The sequence below is a fragment of the Ursus maritimus genome, unplaced genomic scaffold (assembly GCF_017311325.1).
Source record: "Ursus maritimus isolate PB19 unplaced genomic scaffold, ASM1731132v1 scaffold_29, whole genome shotgun sequence".
In the NCBI taxonomy this organism is placed as follows: domain Eukaryota; kingdom Metazoa; phylum Chordata; class Mammalia; order Carnivora; family Ursidae; genus Ursus; species Ursus maritimus.
In genome coordinates this window covers 24,287,507-24,310,909 of record NW_024425452.1, presented here as the reverse complement: position 1 = coordinate 24,310,909, position 23,403 = coordinate 24,287,507, and the positions used below count along the sequence as shown (strand labels likewise).

The 23,403-nt window shown below is 37.4% G+C and overlaps 1 protein-coding gene and 1 pseudogene across 2 annotated transcripts in view; both read right to left on the bottom strand.

Moving 5' to 3' along the window:
• LOC103657472 overlaps window positions 1-23,403 on the bottom strand; it is a 242,340-nt gene that overhangs the window by 36,965 nt on the left and 181,972 nt on the right. The window lies entirely within an intron of this gene.
• On the bottom strand, window positions 21,389-21,964 carry LOC103657388 (annotated as a pseudogene).

The window sequence follows — 23,403 nt, the reverse complement described above, 5'->3', positions numbered from 1 at the left end:
TCCAATCCAGAGCTACAGATTTAAGACCACTCCTCCCACTTCAGATCTAGATTTCTACAAAGAGCAGGTCTCTGATAATAATCACTGCAAAGATCCAAATATTACCATGACTATTTTTTTCTCTTTGGAAAACTCAATTCTTGAATTAAACTAACTAGAACTGCCATAATTAATAAAACCTTTGATTATACCAACTCATACTGATCTCTCCTTTCCCTGGATCACATCGACAAAACTTCTTGAAGAAGTAGGTGTGTGTTAGTGGGGAGAAAGCAGGAGAAAGCAGTCACCAGTTTTAAAAACTCACTTTATAGCAGAGAAAGACAACTATCATATGATTTCTCTCATCTATGGAACATAAGAACTAGGATGATCGGTAGGGGAAGAAAGGGATAAAGAAAGGGGGGGTAATCAGAAGGGGGAATGAAACATGAGAGACTATGGACTATGAGAAACAAACTGAGGGATACAGAGGGGAGGGGGGTGGGGGAATGGGATAGACCGGTGATGGGTAGTAAGGAGGGCACGTATTGCATGGTGCACTGGGTGTTATACGCAACTAATGAATCATCGAGCCTTACATCGGAAACCGGGGATGTACTGTATGGTGACTAACATAATAAAAAATCATTAAAAAAAAAATAAATAAATAAAAAATAAAAACTCACTTTATTGCACCGTACCGTAATTCACCCATAGAAAAGAAGTTTGCTCACTGTACACTTCACAAAGCAGAAACACCCTTAATATCTGACTCTTTGGTTTTGGGGTGGAGCCCAGGGATATTTATTCATAAAGCTCTTCAAATGATTTGGATTCCTACAAAGTTTAAGAACAGTTAAAAGTCAGAATGGCTGGATATAGCAGAATTTTTAAAGCATCAATTTTGAATGACTATGTCTTTCTCCTTAAAAGTCTTTTATCTGCTTTTTCCTTTCAGCAGCATCTTGAAAGAAAAGTATTGTAGGAAGCCTCTGACTCTATCCATAGAACAAGCCAAGGAACAACTCCCTGGAAACTGCTATATCCTAAGATTCTAGCATTTATGGGAGCTTGACGGGCAATGCAGAGCTAAAATTATCCTTGGGGTGCAAGTTGGAGAAATAGTTCACCAATTTTTCTTCTTTTGGACAATTTTTAAGAATATCACTTTTTTTTTTAAGATTTTATTTATTTATGAGAGACAGCCAGCGAGAGAGGGAACACAGCAGGGGAGTGGGAGAGGAAGAAGCAGGCTCCCAGCGGAGGAGCCCGATGTGGGACTCGATCCCAGAACGCTGGGATCACTCCCTGAGCCGAAGGCAGACGCTTAACGACTGCACCACCCAGGCGCCCCAAGAATATCACTTTTTATAATAGAGTAACTGTTATTCAGAAAGATGCTTAAAACCATCTGCAGAAATTTAGTCTTAAAGCTTGAGATTGATTCCTCTCCCTTACTTCTCTGAGTCCTGGAAACTCTCCCTTACTTCTCTGAGTCCTGGAAACACTGATCAATAGAAAACAATTTGCCATCCAAATACAGTATTACGATTTCCTTGTATGATTTTAAATCCAAGGTATATCTATATTCATCATTTTATGTATGACAAATGTAAGAAAAATAGATCTTTGCCCATAATATTAACTGTTTCATTCCTCTGGTTTTAAAGCATTGAGAGGATTCTTAATCCTCTATTGTTTGGGGATACCAGGGTTTTCTCTCATGAACAGAAATCTGGTCAAATAAGAGCCTTTGATCATGTGGTCCAACTAGGCAGATGCTATGTCAACCTAGTGGCCCCATCTGTCAACCTAGATCACTCGCTGCCTCATACCATAGGCTCTCAGCATCTTTCTGGTGAATTCTTCTTTGCTGTTTATTTTCAGAAACATCTTTTTTTTTTTAATTCTTTTTCTGTATTGTCTCAAGAATCTAAAGTCTTAAAATTTTCAGACACTATTTATGTAAACAAAACTTAATAGTTTTATAACATAAGAAAATTGAATTATGTTCTATTCTTGTAGTTTGCTATTGTTATTCATTTTTCTGCCATTGCTTCTTTCATGAATATATGAATTTGATTGGTCTTTGCTTCCTAGGATAAATTGGGCTAAAGATAATGAAATAAAATACCTCTGGTCTTCTGCTGTTCAATCTATCTTTCACCCATTATCCAGGGTCACCTATTGGAGTGCAGATAGAATCTTGGCATTCTCTTGAATGACTTCCTCATTGTGTACCTGTACCACACAATCTGAACACTTTGACCCTTCATTTTTGGTCATATTTGTTTCCACTCCTTACCAAGTAATTATGCTTCAGCAAGACATGTACTTGATTACAGCCAAACACACACACACACACACACACACACACACACACACATACACACTGTCCTGCCTCTCCATTTACAGTCCATAGTTATCTTGGCTTCAACTCTCTGAAATGCTTCCTCAAACTGTAACACTCAGTTCAAGTCAAGTTCCTGAAAGCCTTTCTTAATCCTACCTCCTGACTAAATTATTTTATTTATTACTTTGGTGTTCCCATAATACTGTGTCTATTTTCTATCAGTGCATTTAATTTCATTGTGTTTTCATTTTCTATTAATGCATCTTCTTGCCCACTATGAGTGAACTCCTTGGGAACAGGGACTGTGCCTTATTTACCTTTTGGGCTCCTGGCTAGAATCAATAGGTGCCTATAAATGTCTGTTGAATGAATGAATGAATGAATGAATGAATGAATAAAACAGTCAGTTAATGGTGTAGCCTATTGTAGGAAACATACTTAAATACAGGTTCCTCTGTTGGCAAATAGGCACATAAATTTGAAAGTATATAAAGACAAGATTTATTTATCTATTATAGTTCTGTAAAAACTTTGTAAGATTATTTTCTTAATGATATCTTTGGTGTTATCCATTTTTTTGGTTCTTAAAAGCTTAATTATGAAATAATAAATAAAATATTCTGTCTTTTTTTCAGTGGTTGGGTGGAAGGACTTTAGGGAGCATGTGTTGTGTGGGCCTAATGTTGGAGGACGTGGCTGATATCCCATCTTTTCACCTACTAGCTGTGAATTTGGTTAGGCCTCTAACTAACTACTCAAAGTCTCAGTTTATGTGTAAAATGGTTATAATAATATTTATCCCAACTACTCATGAGATTTCATTGCAGATCAAATGAGATAGTTATGTGAGAGTATCAATAAAAACCACTTTTCTTCTTTCCTAAATAAATCTCTTGGTTCTATGTGGCCTCATGTTAGTATGGAATTATGTTTAAAGAAATGGTCCAACAACAAGAATAATTAAATATTTCTTAAAACTGTTATTTGTGTTCCTCAATGAACATGAATTTGTAATCCACACCTTCTTAAAAGTTCCTCTTCCACTCATATTCTTCCTTCACTTGTCTTTTATCTCATATCTATTCTAAACTTCTCTCCCCACACCTTATTCTCGGCTCTCCACTAAAAGCTCTTACTCTTACCCAGCCAGTTCAGGCTTTCTCTCCGCTCCTGGTTTCTCCATCAATATCTTTTTTCAAAGGAGCAGAAATAGACCAAGCCCATGAATACTCATACATATGTGGCTTATGTTCCTGTTTATATATATGATGCTTAAACCTCTACAGAAGGCATGCATTCATGCCCACACAGAGATTACAGCTATCAAGATTCTCTGTGCTTCTACCAGCATGGCCCTGATCACACTTAACTGTCACATGGCCCTGATCGCACTTAACTGTCACATTCTAGCTCTTAGTAGAAGGACCATGCATAGGCACCCTTCTTGTTCATTCATTCATTCATTCATTCATTCATCCAATGCTCTTAGATACCAACTCTGTACCAGGTACTATGCTAGTAATGGAAATCCTGGCCTATGATTTCTAAGACTTCAAAATATAGTGGAAAAAAGATACATGAAAATAATGTTTTTGTGACTGCCCGATTAGTAAAGTAATTCACTTAATTAATCTTTATTTTTCTCTTTGTGCTAGGTACTATGCAAAGCTCTGGAATATAACAGTGGAGAGTATAGCTACTAAAGATATAAACTTAACAAAAGGAACATGCTGGGGAGAGACATGGTCTAGGAGACCAAGCAAGGCATCCCCAAAACAATGATCTTTAAGCTTTTATCTGAAGAATGAAAAGGATTTTGCCAGGATCTGAGGCAAAGGAATTGGCATGTGTGGAGACCTAGAGGCGAAATAGAGCTGGCACATAGCAATAGCCAAGAAAAGTTTATTATCTTGGCCTACACTGAGAGCAGGAAGAAGGATAGACTGGAGAGGTATGCAGGCATAAGCCATAGGAGGCCTGATATATCCAGCAAAGTGTTGAGCTTTTCCCCTTAGGGCAGAGGGAAATCACTGAAAAGTTTTAAATAGATCAGTTTTGCATTTTTGGAATTTCATCATCCTGACTCAGGATGGACCAAGACTACCTTGAATGCTAGGGCACCAGTGTAGAGGTCTAGCTGATAGTGTAGACAGGGTGGTAGCTGTCCAGATGGGAGAAAATCAATGTACAGAGAGAGATTTAGGAGATAGAATGAACAGTACTCAAAACTGATTGGATGAAAGGTATGGGGGAGAACATGAGGTTTCTGGCTCAAATGAGGCCAGTGACACATGGACGCAGGCTTCTCCCATGTTGTGGCACTTCCAGCTTCAATAAATGGTCTCCAGGGACAGAAGGATAAGAGAGTGAAGTATTGCAGGTGAGAACTTTTTTATGAAGCAAACAATGGAAGTAGCATTTACCCTTCCAACCATATGCAATTGGCCAGCAAATCAAAATGGTCCCCCTAAATTGTAAGAAGCTAGGAAACATTTTCGTGTGCACCCAGGAAGAAGGAAAGAAGCTTGAAGTTGGTGAGCTTTAGCATTTGCCTGTATCACAAGTGATCCACTTTGGTGGAATGGGAGCAGAAAAGGGAGGATTGAACTGAGTTTTAGAACATTTTAAAAGAAGTCAGTATTCAATCTGAGCCTTGAAGAAGAATTCACTAGGAAATCAGGGACAGCATTCCAAGCCTCAAGAAAAGAAGATGTCCAGGGCATAGCTTACCATGCATCTATCAGTGATCTGGAGGGACATGCAGGAGAGGCTGCAAGTCAGAAGTGAGGAAGTCAGCTGTATTATCCGAAATAGGAAGAAAAGCTACTTTCAGAATAGTTGTCAGTACACCATCTCAAGGGTATTTCCAGACAAGTTAGCAATCAATCTTTAACATTTGCTCTAGGTGTAAACAATAAAGAGATAAGGGGAAACTTTTGTATACTTTATTTTGTTCGTTTCTTCTCCTTTTCACCAATACTTATTATACTCAACTATGTGTAATGAGTTTACCATAATCATATGCATAATCCTGGATCTAACACATAGAAACACTACTCACAGGCTTGTTCTTTAAGTTTGGTTTTCTTGCTTATTTTGTTTTTTATCTTTATCCCCCTGGCCCCAAGTGTTTTTTAATCCTCAACAAGGAGACTATTAGAGAATTCATCTCTGAATCCTCTGAAGCTTTGTTGCCACTTTCTTATCAGAATTCCATAAAAACACAATTTTGCTGAAATGTGAATTTTTATTATAACTAATTTAAAAAATATTTTTCTTGAATAAAAATTTAAAATTTAAGTAGGTGAAGAACCTGAAAAGGGCACATAAGGACAATGTTTCTTGTTTTGTTAAGAAGCAACAACAAAATGTGGCTGTAGTACTAATAGGGATAATTAGAAGTGTAATTATTCCAGAGAATCTTGGATTTAAATTGTCACTTCACTGCATGTGCTATTAAAATACCTGCCAATCTTTCCCCAAAGATGTCAAAATCAATGGTAAAAATAATGCCTGATGAATTGATTTGAGAAGTTGTATATTTTAAAATTAACATGTGACCCAGTATATCTATAATTTTATTTATGGATTTTATATATTTCAGCTATTTCCAGGACACATCAAGTTGGTTATGACTAAAAGTTATTAGCCAAGTATTTTAAAAATCTTTTTCTATTATAATTTTTTACTGTATGGCTTTGAGATTATAGTAACTTAGATTTTAATATTCCTATTTCCAAAATGGAAGGTGATATAAATCTTAATTCTAGCAGATTCAGTATATGAGTTTCAAACGAATGCAAGATACACAAAAATTTTTTTACTATCATTTCCAAGGAATAGAAAGCTTTAAATAAAGAATTGAAATGCAAGTTTCGTGAATAGAGACAAAAAAAAATTTTTTTTAAATATTTTATTTATTTATTCAACAGAGATAGAGACAGCCAGCGAGAGAGGGGACACAAGCAGGGGGAGTGGGAGAGGAAGAAGCAGGCTCATAGCGGAGGAGCCTGATGTGGGGCTCGATCCCAGAACGCCAGGATCACGCCCTGAGCCGAAGGCAGACGCTTAACCGCTGTGCCACCCAGGCGCCCCTAGAGACAAAAATTTATCAAGGCAAAATGAATCCCAGACTATAATACACACACATGAAGAATCTCAATTATGTTAGCGTTTATCATGTTACTTGAAAATCCTCATTTCTAGAATTCCCCAAACCATCCACAGAGACAAAAAGGCTACTATGCCTTAGGTTATATCTATTTACACAATATATCTGGAGGAAACACAAAAATTCAGCAATAATTCCAAATATTCTGCCACTCACTACAAAGTTACTGCCGAAGAAGAAAGAGCGCCACCTAGTGAATTCCTTAAGGAATCTTTCCTACCCATCCGTTCAATTCATTTGACAGCCTTTTATGGGACACCTACTCTGTATTATGCACTGAGAACACATTTCTCTCAAACCATTCACGTTAATATTTTAGCACACTGAAATTCTCCCATCAGCCTTTCTACTGTCCTATGCCCCTAAATTTGGTGTTCCAAGTCTGGAATGTCCATATTACGCTTTCACACCTGCTAAAATTCTCTTCACTCTTCAAAGTACAGTTTAAATGGCGCCTCCTCAATAAGACTTTTTTTTTTTTTTAAGATTTTATTGATTTATTTGAGCAGGGTAGGAGCAAGCCTGGCCTGCGTGCTCTCTAGAAACCAGCAACTAAGGCTTTGGATCAGAACTAGGAGAGAGGTTCATGTAGGATCATGGACATGCACCAGAGATTAAAACAGGGTAATTGGTGGAGACATTACTTTAAAATGAGAATTCTTGTGTCCTATGCATTTTCTGTGCCTCACTGAGTTGCCACTTTTAAAAAAAGGCTACAACCAGAAGATCTATTTGTTTCTATTGTTTTTGTTTAAGCTTAGACCTCCTTGTGGAGGAGTGGAGGGCTACAATCACAGACAGATCTAGAGGACAGAGCAAATTAATGAAATAAAAAGTTTCATCGTTGATGAAATATAAGACTTTTGTTTCCTTTAGATTCATATTTGGGTAGTTTAAGGACTATTTAAGGAAACTTTTGAATTAGAAAAATGTAAAGTAATTTAAAAGATTATACAATTTGAAAAATTTATTTTTTTTTTATTTTTTATTTTTTAAAGATTTTATTTATTTATTTGACAGAGAGAGACAGCCAGCGAGAGAGGGAACACAAGCAGGGGGAGTGGGAGAGGAAGAAGCAGGCTCATAGCGGAGGAGCCTGATGTGGGGCTCGATCCCAGAGCACCGGGATCACGCCCTGAGCCGAAGGCAGACGCTTAACGACTGTGCCACCCAGGCGCCCCAAAATTTGGAAAAATTTAAACAAAAACATATCACTCATTCCTCTTCTATCTTTACCATTCCTATTTTTAAAGAATTTATTTCAAAATATGGATGTAAGATTTACTTTAATATTTAAATATTTATAATTAATTTTGTTTTGGGTATTTTCCATCCTATTATATATGTCTCATTCAGAATACAAATTATATTTGTATATTTGTATTATATATGTCTCATTCAGAATACAAAGGCTCTTTCAAAAAATACATGAATAAACAATTCCTCTTAAACAAAATAAGTATGCATAGCAGGCATTAAAATTAACTGTTAACTTATAGTCTTCCTAAATAGAACATGGCCATTCCCCATCAAAACTGCTATAAATTTATAAACACATATGGGTACTATCTTGGCATGATCTGCTTTCACCCTTTAATACTTTCTTGCATCTATTTAAATAACAGTATTTGGGGAATCCCTAGTTGAATATCTTTTTTTTTCTGTGTCAGGAGAGAAAAATCAAGAGTATCTTAATTTAATACAAAAACAAAGTGTATTGATAAAATTCCATTAAACTATACCACAATGAAAATAAATGATCTGCAAGTCCACGCAACAATATGGATGAATTTCACCAACATAATAAGTGAGAGAAATCAAACATAAAAGAAGGCATATTGTATGAGTAAATTTATCAGAAAAACAGGCACCACTTACTAGTGCTTCGCCTTGAGAGTGGAAGTGGGGGAATTCAGCGGCTCCTTGATCTGGGTCCTGATTAACTGGGTATGGTCATTTGTGAAAATGCACTGTGCTGCGTAATTTTGATAGATGGCATCTTTTTTGTATGTAAATTATGCTTCGAGAAAATGTTATGTTTAAAAATCTTACTAGAAGTCCTCCACAGGCCTATTGCTCACCATAATGAGTTATATCAGAAGCAGCACGAAGAGTGGTTACGCATTTCGGATTTGGAGTTCAGTGGCCAGTTTTGGAGTCCTGCCTCTGTTGGTTACCTGCTGTGTGGCCTTGGGAAAAGACTCAAACTCTCTGGATCCCAGGTGCCTCATTGGTAAATTGGGGATTATAAAAGCCCCACATCAGAGAGTTACTGGCAAGCATAAATCAAATGGTGATTGAAAAACTGTATTTTGTAGCATGTGGCTTGATAAATGTGAACTACAGCTAAATTGTACATTTCTTACAGGGAAACTTAAAACAGTTCCTAACATCTTTTACAATTGTAATATTGCATATATTTTCTTGGTTTCTATTCTGATCCTTCCCTTCCCTACACTAAAATAAATTCAGCAAGGGCAAGGAGGATGCCTCATCATGGAAGTGGAGAGTTCAAATGATTAAAGGTGTCAGGCAAGTAACACAAATGTGGGAATCAGTGGTTGACAGCAGTTAGAGAGTCCTGGGTCTGGAGGATCCATCACCCCAAAGGTATCCAAATTAAGTGGAAATATATGTAAACACTCTGACAACCAAACAGAACACTTCTGTAAAGAAGGCTTCAGACCCTGGGTTTCTGACTCCTACCTTAGACAGCACACTCTATCATGGGTATTGCAGTCAGGTAGCTCCCAGTTGTGTTCAAGCTTTGCTTTTTCTAGCTGTTTCACCTTGGGCAAGTTATTGCAACCTTTTAAGCCTCATTTTATTCATTTGTAAAGTGAAAATTATAATATCTTGCATGTTGCATTATGAAGATTAAATGGAATTGCTCTGCCCATGCCTGAGATACAGTTATAGTAGCTAGGATATAATAGTATTCTTTTATATCTCCTAGCCCTTGATTAATGAACAGCACTAACAGAGTCAGAGAGCTAAAATAATACTAAAAGCAAAACACACACACACACACAAATAACCTTGTGATCTGGCTGGTTGATTGATCAAGTGATAATGCAGATCTACTCTGTATATTAGAAAAATGATACGCAGTTTTTTCAAGTAAAATCCTAATAAAATTTGACGGCTGACTACAGGCTGCACATACGATTTATCTTCGGATACATGATTTTGACTTATTTTGCCAAGGTCTATGATTAAGTTTTGTTAATTTTCCATATTTGTTACCCATTCCAGAATCTGGCTCAGAGAGTGCAAAAACTTGAAACCCCTGGCCTGGCCTATGGTCACAAAACAGGATGGTGCTCAGTAGTCCATAACCTTGACTTTATCAGGATCCGTTAATTCAATTTGAACAATACTAAGCATCTAGCATATGTATGTGCACTGATAGTCATGAAAGATGATATAAATGTTATTAATGCTCAGCTCCTTCTGCAAAGAGTCTTGGAGTGAAATGAAGGGAATACATTGTATCTAGAACTAATTATCACAAGGCAGACTTGATTTGACCAAGTGCAATCTTTTTAGAGAAAAGGCCTTTGGATGTACAAAAAGGCAATAAAGATCCAGGTATGTGTGTAAATAGTGAAATACGGTTGACCCTTGAACAACATGGGTTTGAATTACACAGGTTCACTTATTCATGGATTTCTTTCAAAACAGTATTGTAAATGTATTTTAACTTCCTTATGATTTTCTCAATAACATTTTATTTTCTCTATCTTACTTTATTGTAAGAATACAGTATATTATATACATATATATATATGGCATGCAAAATATGTGTTAATAGACTCTTCATGTTATCAGCAAGGCTTCTAGTCAAGAGTAGGCTCTTAGTAGTTAAGTTTTTGGGGAGTCAAAATTTATATGTGGATTTTTGACCACACAGGGGCTGGTGCCTGTAACTCCCACATAGTTCAAGGGTCAACTGTACATGGGAGAGAACTCTGAGAGAAAAATCTATATTTAGGGGGTAGAAAAAGAAAGATGACCCAGAAAGAAGACATAAAAAGAGTAAACTCAGAGATAGGAGGAAAAAATCACAAAAAGTAATTCATTCTTTGAAAATCAATGGAAAAGAAAAATTTTAAGAAGAAAGTTGGACAGTATCATCAAACACTATAGTGAATGCTATAGAATAGAGGACACATCACCAGATTTGCTCTGACTCATTCTTTGGGATCTCTAGCAACCTTTCTGAGAGCAGGCTCTGTGGAATGCTGAAGAAGAAAGGAAGAGGGGAAGGAGGAAGGAAGGAGTAGGAATTGAGGTTAGTTAGATGGTGGAACTTTTTCTTTCAAGAAGTTAAGCTATCACAGAAAGGAGAGAAGGGTGTAGAATTGACAAAGGAGGGGAACTGGGGAGAGAGAGGCCAGAGAGACCAAGCCCATGAGAGTTTCACACGCATTCTAAGCCCTGAGAAGTGAAATGAGGTGCATGGAAGGGAAATCTGGTACATGGCCAGACTGTGCTGGGGAAAATCCCCTTGGCCATACTGAAGAGAACATATTGGAATTTTGTTTGCTTTGGGGTTTAATTGTTAAAAATATCCCTCTAAAGGTTGTGAAGAGGAACCAGTGTGGTAAGAAAGCAATTGAGAGTAGAATAAAACAAAAAAGAGAAGATAATCAAAGAATGTGATAATAAATCACAGGAAACGGCTTCTACTGAGGTATGAGTCAACAGAGAGGAGAAAATATCAAGAGATTTTGTTTTTGTTTTTCTTTAGTGTACGTTACCTTATTTTGTGTAGAAGAAAGCAAGCAAGGGATTGGTGATCTTTACCCATCCATGAGGTAAAGCAAAAGGGACCTTTCCAGAAACCGTGGAGTAGAAATGAATCCTTAAGGGGAGTAAGATAGGGTTGAGAGTGGTCACTGAAAGAAAAGGATGCTACAATGAATCAGGGAGATGAACTGGCTAGCGCTGAGAAGGGTCATGCAACCCACCTCAGGGCAAGCACTGATTTACAAGGGGAAAGCCAGTGGGCACAATTCTGGCTGGGCTTTATAATAGGAATGCTCACGAGCACAGCACTTGGGAAACAAATAGTGAGGGTGGCGTGCATGCAAAAGAGGAGTTATGTGTGGGAGTCAGCCAGGTAGCTAAGTCCAACCAGGAGGGAAAATGGAATGTGGAAACAGGAGGTGTCACCATAAAGAACTATGAGAAGGCATGATTAGTGGAAAGATGGGGAGGTGTGGGTACAGAAGAGGATTTCCCAATTCCAGGATGTGACCTGGAGTATTTTAAGAATAAGAAGGTACTCATCAATTAGCAAGCAGAAGTAAGGTTTTTTTGTTTTTTGTTTTTTGTTTAGAAAAGTGAATCTAGAGGAGAGGAGCTTAGGACAAACACTATGCTGTGAAGAAAAATAAAGTAGCAGCAAAAGAGGAATCAGAACACCCTGAGGGTAGAGTGAGAGAGGGGCTATTTGTATCTGTTGGTCATGGAAGGCATTGCTGATGAAGTGACATTTGAAAAGATCGCAGAATGAAGGTAGAGGCAAGAAGTTACCTGGAGGAAGAGTGTTCCAGGGAAAGGAAAGCACCAAGTACAAAGCCCTTGGCTGAGGCTATGCTCAGAGTGTCGCGGTACAGCAAAGAGCCCAGTGCGGCTGGAACAGAATGGATGAGGGGAAAAGTGGAAGGAAATGAGACCAGAGAAGTAGTAGGGATCTAGAGCATCCGAAGGCTTCCACTTTGCAGAAAACCACTGGACAGATCTGCAATACAGGAGGGACCGTATCTAACTTACATTTAAAAAAGTCTTTCAGATCAAGTTTCTTATCACGATGGTATTTCAAATAGAGGCTTGGATGACAGTCACTGGGACATGGTATACAGCTATGGCTTTTTCATAGACCTTAAAAAATAAATACACATTCTTAGTTCCCAAACCCTAGAGATTCTGGCTCAGCAGTCTAACATGGGTCCCAAGAATCTATCTTTTTTTAGGTCCCTTAAGTGATTCTGATAAATTGGTCTGTGGCCTGTAATTTGGGAACTACTAGTACAATAAGACATTGCATTAAATAACTATACCTCACCCGAACTTTGACAACTAACTTGTTTTAACAGTGTGAAAATACTAAGCAGTTACTGGTTTTGGCAAAAGTCAAAAGCATTCTGTGTATATTTTATTATCATCTGCAAATTGTGTTGTATACATCTATCAGTAATATTTATAATAAATATTTTAAAAATATGTCTCATTGCTTTGTGAAGACCAGATGAGCTGTGTGTGTGTGTGTGTGTGTGTGTGTGTGTGTGTGTGTGTGTGTGTTGGGTGTAGCAAGGAAGGGTAAAGCAGGAGACCAGTTACAAGGTTATTATAATAATCCAGATGATAGGTAGGAATAGTGAAAGTGGTCAGAGTGGCTAGATTGTCAATGTGTTTTAAAGGTTTAGCCAAAAAGACTTATTGATCAATCGTATGTAGGATGTGATAAAAACAGAAGGCAAGGAAAGCTCTAAGGTTTTTGGTCTGAACTGGAAGAATGGAATTGCTTTTTGCAAAAGTGAGAAGTATTGGAGGAGAAGCAGGTTTCAGGTAAGGAGGGTTGGAGTCAAGGATTTGGCCTTGCCTAGATACAGTTTGAGATTGCTATTAGACATCCAAGTGTATTTACTAATTGTGTATATCATTGAAGAGACTGGGGATGTAAAATTAGAAGTCACTGGCAGACAGATGTTATCCTCAGCCAGAGTGCGAGATGAGGTTGACTAGTGCAAGGGTGGATGGTAAGGAAAGTAAGTACATAAATGGAGCCATGGGGCACCACAGTATTGAGAGGTTGGGGGGGGATGAGGGATGGGGGATGGGAAGGAACTGGAGCCTACGAATAGACATTAAGAGAAAAGCTCAGAAAGAAGTGTGTTGGAAAGCAAGTGAAGAAAATGTTTCAGGGAGGAAGTGATCAACTCTGTCAAATGCTACTCATAGTTCAAGGACACGTATGACTAAGAATCAAGCATTGAATTTGGCAATGCAGAGGTCAGCAATGGCCTCAGTGAGAGCTAGTTCTGTGCAGTTGAGAATTTACTGTTGTTTTTCATTAAGATGGGAGATATTGTCAGAAATATTTCACAGATTATGGGCATAAATAAAAAATGAAAAAATTGATTATTCAAAAAAATTATGCCCCTTGCGGCGCCTGGGTGGCGCAGTTGTTAAGCGTCTGCCTTCGGCTCAGGGCGTGATCCCGGTGTTCTGGGATCGAGCCCCACATCAGGCTCCTCCACTGGGAGCCTGCTTCTTCCTCTCCCACTCTCCCTGCTTGTGTTCCCTCTCTCGCTGGCTGTCTCTCTCTGTCAAATAAATAAATAAAATCTTTTAAAAAAAATTATGCCCCTGAAGAAAGCAAAAGTTAGGGGCAATGGCCTTACATAGGAGCAGGGACAGCTCTTTACTGGGAAGTAAGCAGTGTATATAGATGCAGATGCTGATAGGTCAACAGTGTAGAATTTCTGAAAGTTTTCTTCTGCTGACTTCTATTTTTCTCTGCAAAATTGTAAATAGAGTTAATGACTAAGAAGACAGAGTGGGGAAGAGAAGCTGGAGGGTTCAGGAGAGAGAAAATATTACCAGAACTACTGGTGTAGATGCTCTTAGCAAAATTCAAATGTTCAGACTTTTAGAATAAGATGCATCTAATTTTCCGACATTTTACAAAAAAAGGAGTTTCTGGTTTTGTTATGATGCATTTTTATATTACATTTTGTTTGTAACATTTGTGTTTATAAAATGTGTACATTGGAGGGTTGAAGCTACTGGCAAGAGGAGGTGAAAAGACAAAAGAAAGGCTGATAAATTGATCCAGTGAGGCCCTAAAGAAAATGAGAGGAAGTGGGATTTAGAACCCAAGTGGACGGATTAGTCTTGGATGGGAGGGAGGGGAATAAGGACAGGAACAAGTGTAAATGTGCATATAGGGAGGGGTTTCAAACCTGATAAAATTACTTTTCTCCATACCTACAGCTGAGAATGATGAAGTCCATGTGGGAAGACTAGTCAAGCTAACAAAAACAATGTGAATGAGTAGCTGTGGGAATGGGAGAGTGTGCTGCACAAGTGTGTGCCAAGGATTGCTAAGTGCCACTCAGTATCCAACTGAGATTGGACAGTATAAGTCTTGGGATTCAACAGCCCATATAGTTGTATGATTTTCTCCAACATTTCCCTGAAGTTAAAGGATAAATATCTGCTTATATGTAAGTCAGCCCCTTCCCCAAAAAGAAGCACCAGGAGAAGTGAACGTGGCTAATTTAAATGTAATTCTTGTGGAATATTAAATACATGTTCATTGATTTTCTCATTCCAGAAAAGGTTACTGAAGATCTTCTATATGCTAGGAGCAAAACTAGAGCCTGCAGTTGAATAGAAATAAGACATTTATAAAACTAACTGACAAATAAATGGAAAATGAAAATAGTGAGCCCACTGGGAAGGCAAGGAGGAAGGAGCTATAACAACACATAATAGTCATATTTTTTTCCCATGGTAGGATGGAAGCTAAGATTACACAAAGATCTGAAGACCGAGTAGGAGTCCCTTAGGGGGGAAGGATGCAGGAACTGTACCTGGGCAGAGAAAACAACATATGCACAACCCTGGAGGCAAGGGGGAGCACAGTGAGTACCAGGGACAGGAAACCTGAACGCTGGCAAGAGCAAGGACAGAGTGAGACAATAAAAATAAAGAGTGGGCCTTGAGGTCCATGTTCAGTATTTTCCCTGTACCCTTAGAGTGAAAGAAGCCACTGAATTTGTTGGCAGGAGTGTCTAGTGATGGGATTTGCATTTCCCAAAGACCATCTTGAGTGTGAAGGTGGATGTCTGGAAGTTCTGCAAGAGCCTCTAGGAGATGATAGGGCTGGGACTGGTGGGAGAGGGGGTGTGGTGATGGAGGCAGAAAAGTGAATGGATTCAAGAGACCATGGGAGGTTAATACTGTTAGTGCCTTATGGTAGACTGGATAAAAATGGTGGGGGAGGGAGAGGGGACAGAATACCTGATTTCTGGCTTGTTCAACAGGCTAGATGATGTAGCTTTGGGAACTGGGTAGGAAAATGAGGAGTTCAGTTTTTGTCATATTCAAGTTGACGCAGTCACAGTAGAAACCCTTACATAATTTGTTTGGTATTAAAATAATCAGAATCTATACACTTATTGATGATGCTAAATATAACCTATATTCTACCATTTGGTTCTGATATTCCATATGTGTTTTCAGATTTCGCCTTTTCTATCATCATTTATGAGCTCTATTAAATGACAATCCTCTCATCTGCAAAGAGATGTCATGGCATGATAACATTGGGGAACTAAAAGTTAACACCATTTTATGGGTTTGGAAGTTGCAGAGGAAGGAAGAACAGGAGCATCTTATAGAAAAAGAACACTGGAGTCCTAAACATCTCAGCAGTTAACAAAGTTTCAGATTCCAGGCCAATTACTTAGCCCCTCCAAACTTAAGTTAATTCATTTTGAATGCAAGACACAAAAGCAAGAATAAATGGGTTGAATTCAAAATGTCTTCTAGTTATCAAACTTAAAAGAATTACTTGTTAACATAAAGTACACAATAAATAGCCCAGGCTTACATTCTATGTTCTTAGATTTCTGAGTTACTATATGAAGTGAGAGCTCGTCCACACCCTCCCCCCAACTGAAAAAAATAAAAAGCAGAAGACACATGCTCCAAAGTGAATAACTGAAAAGCTTAAAATAAAGGCAACAAAGTCAAGATATCTAAGAAAGAAGAGGAAAAAATGGTAATTTATGTATTATAAAAAAAACCACAATTGAAGAAATGAGTTACATATTTTTTAAAATGCCAAGAATTAGAGCCACCAAATAGAAAGTAGAAGAATATTGGAAAAAAGAAAAAAACAGTAGAAGAAAGATAACTGTGAGGTATTGACATTGACAACAATAGAAACACCTGCAATTTAATAGCTCCTGATATGCCGTATTAAGGCAAACCAGATTTTTCTGAGTGTTGTTATTATAATCTGAACAGTTTGTAACATTTACTATTTTTTCCTGATTATTTAAATAATGCATATTTTTAAAATGTTAAAATTAAATAAAATGTAAAGAAATAACACTCCTAACTCCACTCACTCCAGATATTAAAATTTTTTAGTATTTCCTTTTACTTTTTTAAAACCATTTTGAGGATCAATAATTTTTATAAATATAAGATTGGAATAATACATAGCACACAAAGTTCTGTGTACTGCTCTGAACACTTTTTAAACCTTTATAGTAAACATTTCTATTTCCTAAATATTTTTCAGAGCATTATTTTTATGCATAATTAGCAAGTAATAATATATGTATTTCATAATTTATTAAACTAATATCCCATGTTTCAGACTTTGGAGTTCCTTATTTCTCACTATTTTTTAAAAGATTTTATGTATTTATTTGAGAGAGAGAGAGAGAGCAAGAATGAGTGGGCAGCAGAGGCAGAGGGAGAGGGAGAAGCAGATTCCCCACTGAGCAGGGAACCCGATGCGGGGCTCAATTCCAGGACCCCAAGACCATGACCTGAGCCCAAGGCAGTTGCTTAACCGACTGAGCCACCCAGCTGCCCCTCTTACTTATCACTATTATGAATGATATAATACAATGAAAATCTTTAAAAGAGTATTTGCTTGCCTCTCTGATTATGTAAGGCTATCCCACTACAAACATGTTGCATCAAATAGCATGAGCTGCTTTAACATCTTTGTATATATTTTATTTACTTTTTATTCTAACATAATTGAGGAATAATTGACAAATAGAATTGCGTATATTTAAAGCATATGATGTGATGACTTGATATACATATATGCTGAGAAATGATTACCAAGATCAAGATGATTAACACATCCATTATCCCACATTGTTAGTTAACTGTGTGCATGTGTGTGTATGTGTGTGTGTGTGTGATAAGAACACTTGAGATCTACTCTCAGCAACTTCCAAGTATACGATACCATATTATTAACTAAGGTATATAGTGTACATTAAACTCTCAGAATTTATTTTTCTAATTGAAAGTTAGAAATACCCTTTGACCTATATCTCCTCGTTTTCCTCTCACCCCTGCCCCTGGAAACCACCATTCTATTTTCTATTCCTATGAAATCAGCTTTTTTTTTTTTTTTTTTAAGATGTCACATGTAGGTGATACCATACAGTATTTGTCTTTGTCTGGCTTATTTCACTTAGCATAATGTCACTGAGATTCATCCATGTTGTCACAAATGGCAGAATTTCTTCTATTTTATAGCTGAATAATATTCCTCTGTGTGTGTGTGTGTGTGTGTGTGTGTGTGTGTGTGTGTACACACCTTCTTTATCCATTCATCTGTCAAAGGATATTTAGGTCATTTCCATATGTTGGCTTTTGTGAATAATGCTGCAATGATCATGGGAGTGCAGATACCTTTTTGAGATACTGATTTCATTTTCTTTGGAACTATACCCAAGAATGGGATTGCTGGATCATATGGTAGCTCTCTTTTAGTTTTTCGAGGGAACTCCATAGTGTTTTCCATTGTGGCTGCACCAATTTACATTCCCACCAACAATGCACAATGGTTCCCTTTTCTTTACATCCTCACCAACTTTTGTCATCCCTTGTCTTTTGATAATAGCTATCCTAATAGGTGTGAGCTGATATCTCCATGTGGTTTTTATTTGAAATTCTCTGATGATTAGTGATGTTGAGCATGTTTTACATGTACCTATCGGTCACTTTTATGTCTTCTTTGGAAAAATGTCTATTCAGGTCCTTTGCTTGTTGTGTAATTGTATTATTTGTTTTTTTGCTATTGAGATTTATGAGTTGTTTCTATATTCTGGACATGAACCTTTTATCAGATATATGGTTTGTATTTTCACCCATTCTATAGGTTGTCTTTTAATTTAATTGATTGTTTCCTTTGTTGCGCAGAAGATCTTTACTTTGATGTAGACCCACTTATCTTAGCGTTTGTTGCTTGTGCTTTTGGTCTGATTTTTGGTCTGCTTTCAGTTTTTTGCATGTGGATATCTATTTTTATTAAAGAAACCATCTTTTCCCCACTGTGTATGCTTGGTGCCCTTGTCAAAGATTAATTGACTGCATATGCATGGGTTTATTCTGGGCTCTCAATTCTGTTTCACCGGCTTATGTGCCTGTTTTTATGCCAGCACCATACTGTTTTTATTACTGTAGTTTTGTAATATAGTTTGAAATCAGGAAGTGTGATGCCTCTAGTTTTGTTCTTTCTCAAGATTACTTGTGGTTGCATACAAGTTTTAGGGTAGTTTTTTCTATTTCTGGGGAAAATGCCATTGAAATTTTGATAGGGATTGCATTATATATCACCTTGGGTAGTATGGATACTTTAGCAATATTATTTCTTCCAATCTAAGAACATGAGCTATCTTTCTATTTACTTATGTCTTCTTCAATTTCTTTCATCAATGTCTGACCATTTTCAGGTCTTAATTAAATGTATTCCTAAGTATTTTATTATTTTTGATGCTATTGTAGATGGGACTGCTTTCTTAATTTCTCTTTCAGATAATTTGTTGTTAGTATATAGAAACACAACTGATTTGTGTATATTGATTTTGTATCCTGTAACTTTACTGAATTTATTTATTAGGTGTAACAGTGAAGCCTTTAGGGTTTTCCACATATAAGAGCATGTCATCTGCAAACAGATGTTACTTCTTCCTTTCCAATTTGGATGTCTTTTTTTTTTTTCTTGCCTAATTGCTCTGGCTAGGCCTTCCAGTACTATGCTGAGTAGAGGTGGAGAAAATTTGTTAAGACTTGTTCTGTGGCCTTAACATATCTAATCTGGAGAATGGTCCATGTACACTTCAGAAGAATATATATTCTGCTGCTTGTTGAATGGAATATTCTGTATATGTCTGTTAGGTGCATTTAGTTTAAAGTGTAGTTCAAATCCATTATTTCCTTATTCATTTTCTGTCTGGATAATCTATCCATTGTTGAAAGTGGGGTATTGACATCCCCTACTATCATTGCGTTGCTGTCTATTTCTGCCTTCAGATTTGTTAATAATTGTTTAATATGCTTAAGTGCTCCAATATTGGGTACATATGTATTTAAATTGTTATATCCTCTTGATGAACTGACCCCCTTTATCATTATATAATGACCTTCTTTGTCTCTTGTTAGAGCTTTTCACTTAAAGTCCATTTGTCTGATATAAGTATAGCTACTCCTTCTCTCTTTTGGTTTCCACTTGCATGGAATACCTTTTCCTATCCCTTGACTTTCAGCCTGTGAGTGTCCCTAAAGCTTAAGTGAGTCTCTTGTAGGCAGAATATAGTTGAGTTTTTAAGTCCATTCAGCCACTTGTGTCTTTTAGTTGGAGAATTTAAGCCATTTACATTTAGAGTAATTATTGATAGATAAAGACTTACTATTGTCATTTAGTTAATTGTTTCCTGACTGTTTTATAGTTCTTTCATTTCTTTCTCCCACCCTTACTGACTTTCTTTATAAATTGATTATTTTTGTAGTGTTAGCCTTGATTCTTTGTCTTTATTTTTTGTATTTATTATAGATTTTGCTTTGTGATTACCATGAGACTTTCATAATACATCTTATAGTTTAAGCAGTCTAGATTAAGCTAATAACAATTTACTTCAATTGTATAAGAAAGTTCTACACATTTACTTAGCAGAGACAAAGGTAGAGAGAGATGATGATGAGTTGATGGGGGAACAGGCCCCCCCACCCTACCTTTTGTGGGCTAGTCTAGCATTTTGTATTTCTCTTAGTCACTGCACTCATTTTATGTTGTTACCCAGAAACACAAACACAAATGAAAATCCCAATATAGAAACCTGGAAGAATAACTTTAAGAACAACCACTTTTATTTGTTTCACCTTAAAAGCCCAGGGGATTTATATAGTGTGTCATACAGAGAGCTTTCCAAAAAACACTTCAGATACTTGTCTATCTCTTTAAAACTTCTCACTTTATGCAGCTACAAAATTTCTTCTTTCTCCCAGTCCCTTGCCTATCTATGTGCTTCCTTTTCAGCTCTGCCCCCTCCATTTTGCCACTCTGCTTGGGACCCTATCTCTTATACTCAGCCCTGGCTGTGGAATCTGATTTACCTTACTGAGGATCTTCCCTTATAGGGAACAGACTTCTGGAATTCTGGTGAAAAACTCTGCCACCTTGTGAAACACATAACTATTAGTTCAGAATCTAATTTAACTGCTAGACCAGAGGCTCCACGTGAACTAGCATTTTGTTTATATCCATCATCTAACATAGTATAGAGCATTAATATGTGTTGAATGAGTGAACGCTTAGACTTTTCTAGTGTGCAGTGGAAGGGGAAGGATTATACGGAAGGATTATTGCCAGGATAGAAAAGGAAAAAGATAGGGCCAAAGAAAAGGGGAGAAGGCAAGGGGCCATGAGTTTAGTACTGGAAAACATAACCAGCATCCTTTAGTCAAGCTGAAGAACCTCCATTTTCTGACCTGTTTCTTTCTCATCTTCCTGGAGATCCATCAACTGAGCTGTGAACATGGCAAGACCAAGAAGCCTTCCAGGTTCTCAAACACACCTCCCTGCCAGGTGCCCTCCAGTCTCTCACTAATGCTATTGCTGTTGTTTGTCAACATCTTCCTGTGGAAAAAGATATTTGCAGATGTAAGAGAACATCCTGATAGAGACTTTCCATCTGAAATCATAAGAATTAAAAGGGCTTTGTATTCCTTTCTTTTTTTTTTTTTTTCCCAGATAAAGGTCTCTTTCATTAAGTAACTGATCTGTGTAATTGCTGAGGCCACTATATACAGACAAAAGAAAGGGAGTTTTATTTCTTGGCCTCTTCCTCCTTCGACAGAATCTTGATAATTTCCTCCTTCTGGCCCTGAAGCTGCTTTTCATAGCACTTGCATGCTTCCTTGGTCTTAGATCTGCAGGCCTCAGGCTGGTGAGCCAGAAGCTTCTTCTGAGCCATGTCTACCTTCAACTTATGGATGTGTTCCAGGAGAATCTGCTTGTTTTTGAATACGTTACCCATTACTTTCGAGAACACAGCAGTCAATCATCTTAGATGCTTGGTATCTTCTGAGTAGCTGGTGCAGAATTCTTATCCTCTTCATCCAGGTTACCTTCTCAGGCATTCAAGACTTGGCAGTACGTTTTCTCTTACGAATGCCCATAACCCTGCCCTCTTGTGGACCAAAGCAGTTTTCTGGCACCAAGGCTGGGAATGGACAGTGACAGGCTTCCAGATGATCAGCCCATCTTTGATCAGTTTCTGGATCTGCTGACAGGAGTTGGCATTGGTGATTTCATTGGTCTCATTGGGGTCCAAACAGATATTTGTTTTGCCATAGCAGAGGACACTGGAGGAAAGCCTCTTCTGAAACCTGAGCATGCTCATGGCTGTGGCTGCAGTGACAAAAGGAAAGCAAAAGGGCTTTGTGTTTCAAGAGAGCCCTTTAAACAGAAAGAGGGCAGATGTCCAAGGCATTTGTGTGTCAAGAACAAATACTCATGGTTTCGTCCTTTATTGAGGTCTTTTGCATCTATGTGCATGGAGAAGAGATTCAGAGTTTTTCTTGTTAGAAAACATATATAGGAATAATTGGTGATACTCAGTTTCATCTAACTGTCAGAAAGAAAAAAAATATTCTATGTAGGGAATTCTGTTTTCTAGAAGGCAGGATTTAGTTTTTGTTTTTGTTTCTAGCTGTTGCAAGAAAAGAAGATACAATTTGTTGTGCTTTGACATTTAGTTTGACAAATACAATCATCTGAATTTAGTTTTCAGTCAATTCAACTTAATTTGTGTCTTAGAAGTCCTAAAATTGGCTTAGAAAAAGTCATCACTCCCGGCATATCCTCAAATAATAAACACAAACATATGGGGAAGAAAAGATCGCCACCACTAAATTTTTTAAAAATCATATCCCTTCTTTATCACCAGTACCAGTAAGAAATAGAACAAAATGAGCTAATAGAGGACACAATATTATGGAGTTGAACCCAGTTTGGGTGGTGAGAAGGGGTAGTTTCCTTGCATTCCCAGCTGTCTACATTCCAGAGTTAATTAGTAATAACAGAGGTATTCCCCTGAATCTAACACATGTCTTTTAACCAATTCTCTGTGTGAGAAACATGTCTTTCTCCCTCTTTCACAACCAGAGCACATAGCCTTAATGCTTAAGCAGTGCCAATTATTATGCTCAAAATAAACCTCATTTAATTTAAAAAACACTTCTACCTAAATAGGATTAATATGAGGTGATATAGGAGGAAGAAAAAGGGGAAAAGCTATGGAACATAGGAGGAAATATTCTACAGCATTTCAGTTTAACACACACAGAAAAAATGAGTTATGCTTGAAACTCTGAAGGAATTTGGTGGTTAAACATCTACAGAATATACCAAACAGATTAGTCCATGTGATCACTGACACCAGTTCTTCCCAGACATCGTAATACCTCATGGAAGCTCTCAAAGATTTAAGTATATTTTCTAAATCTTAACTAGCCTCTGATATTAGTGGAAAGAAGCAGCTGCCTGACTGTGTGGGGAAAATATTAATTCAGGGTGTATTACACTGTGGCATTGTCTACTCCCCCTCATACATGAGTTTGCATTAGGATCAGCCTGTTGTAACATGAAACACTTGGCTATAATGCCTAATAGTGGAAAGACTAAATGCCTCCCAAGTGAAGTTCACATAGCATGGCTGTTATTACAAGACCTAAGCAAATCATTTCAGTAAGTAATATGCCCATGGAATAAATAACTACTGGAAAAACATATCTAGGTTTATTAACTGAGCTAATGGAGTAATATATCATGGTGACTTGG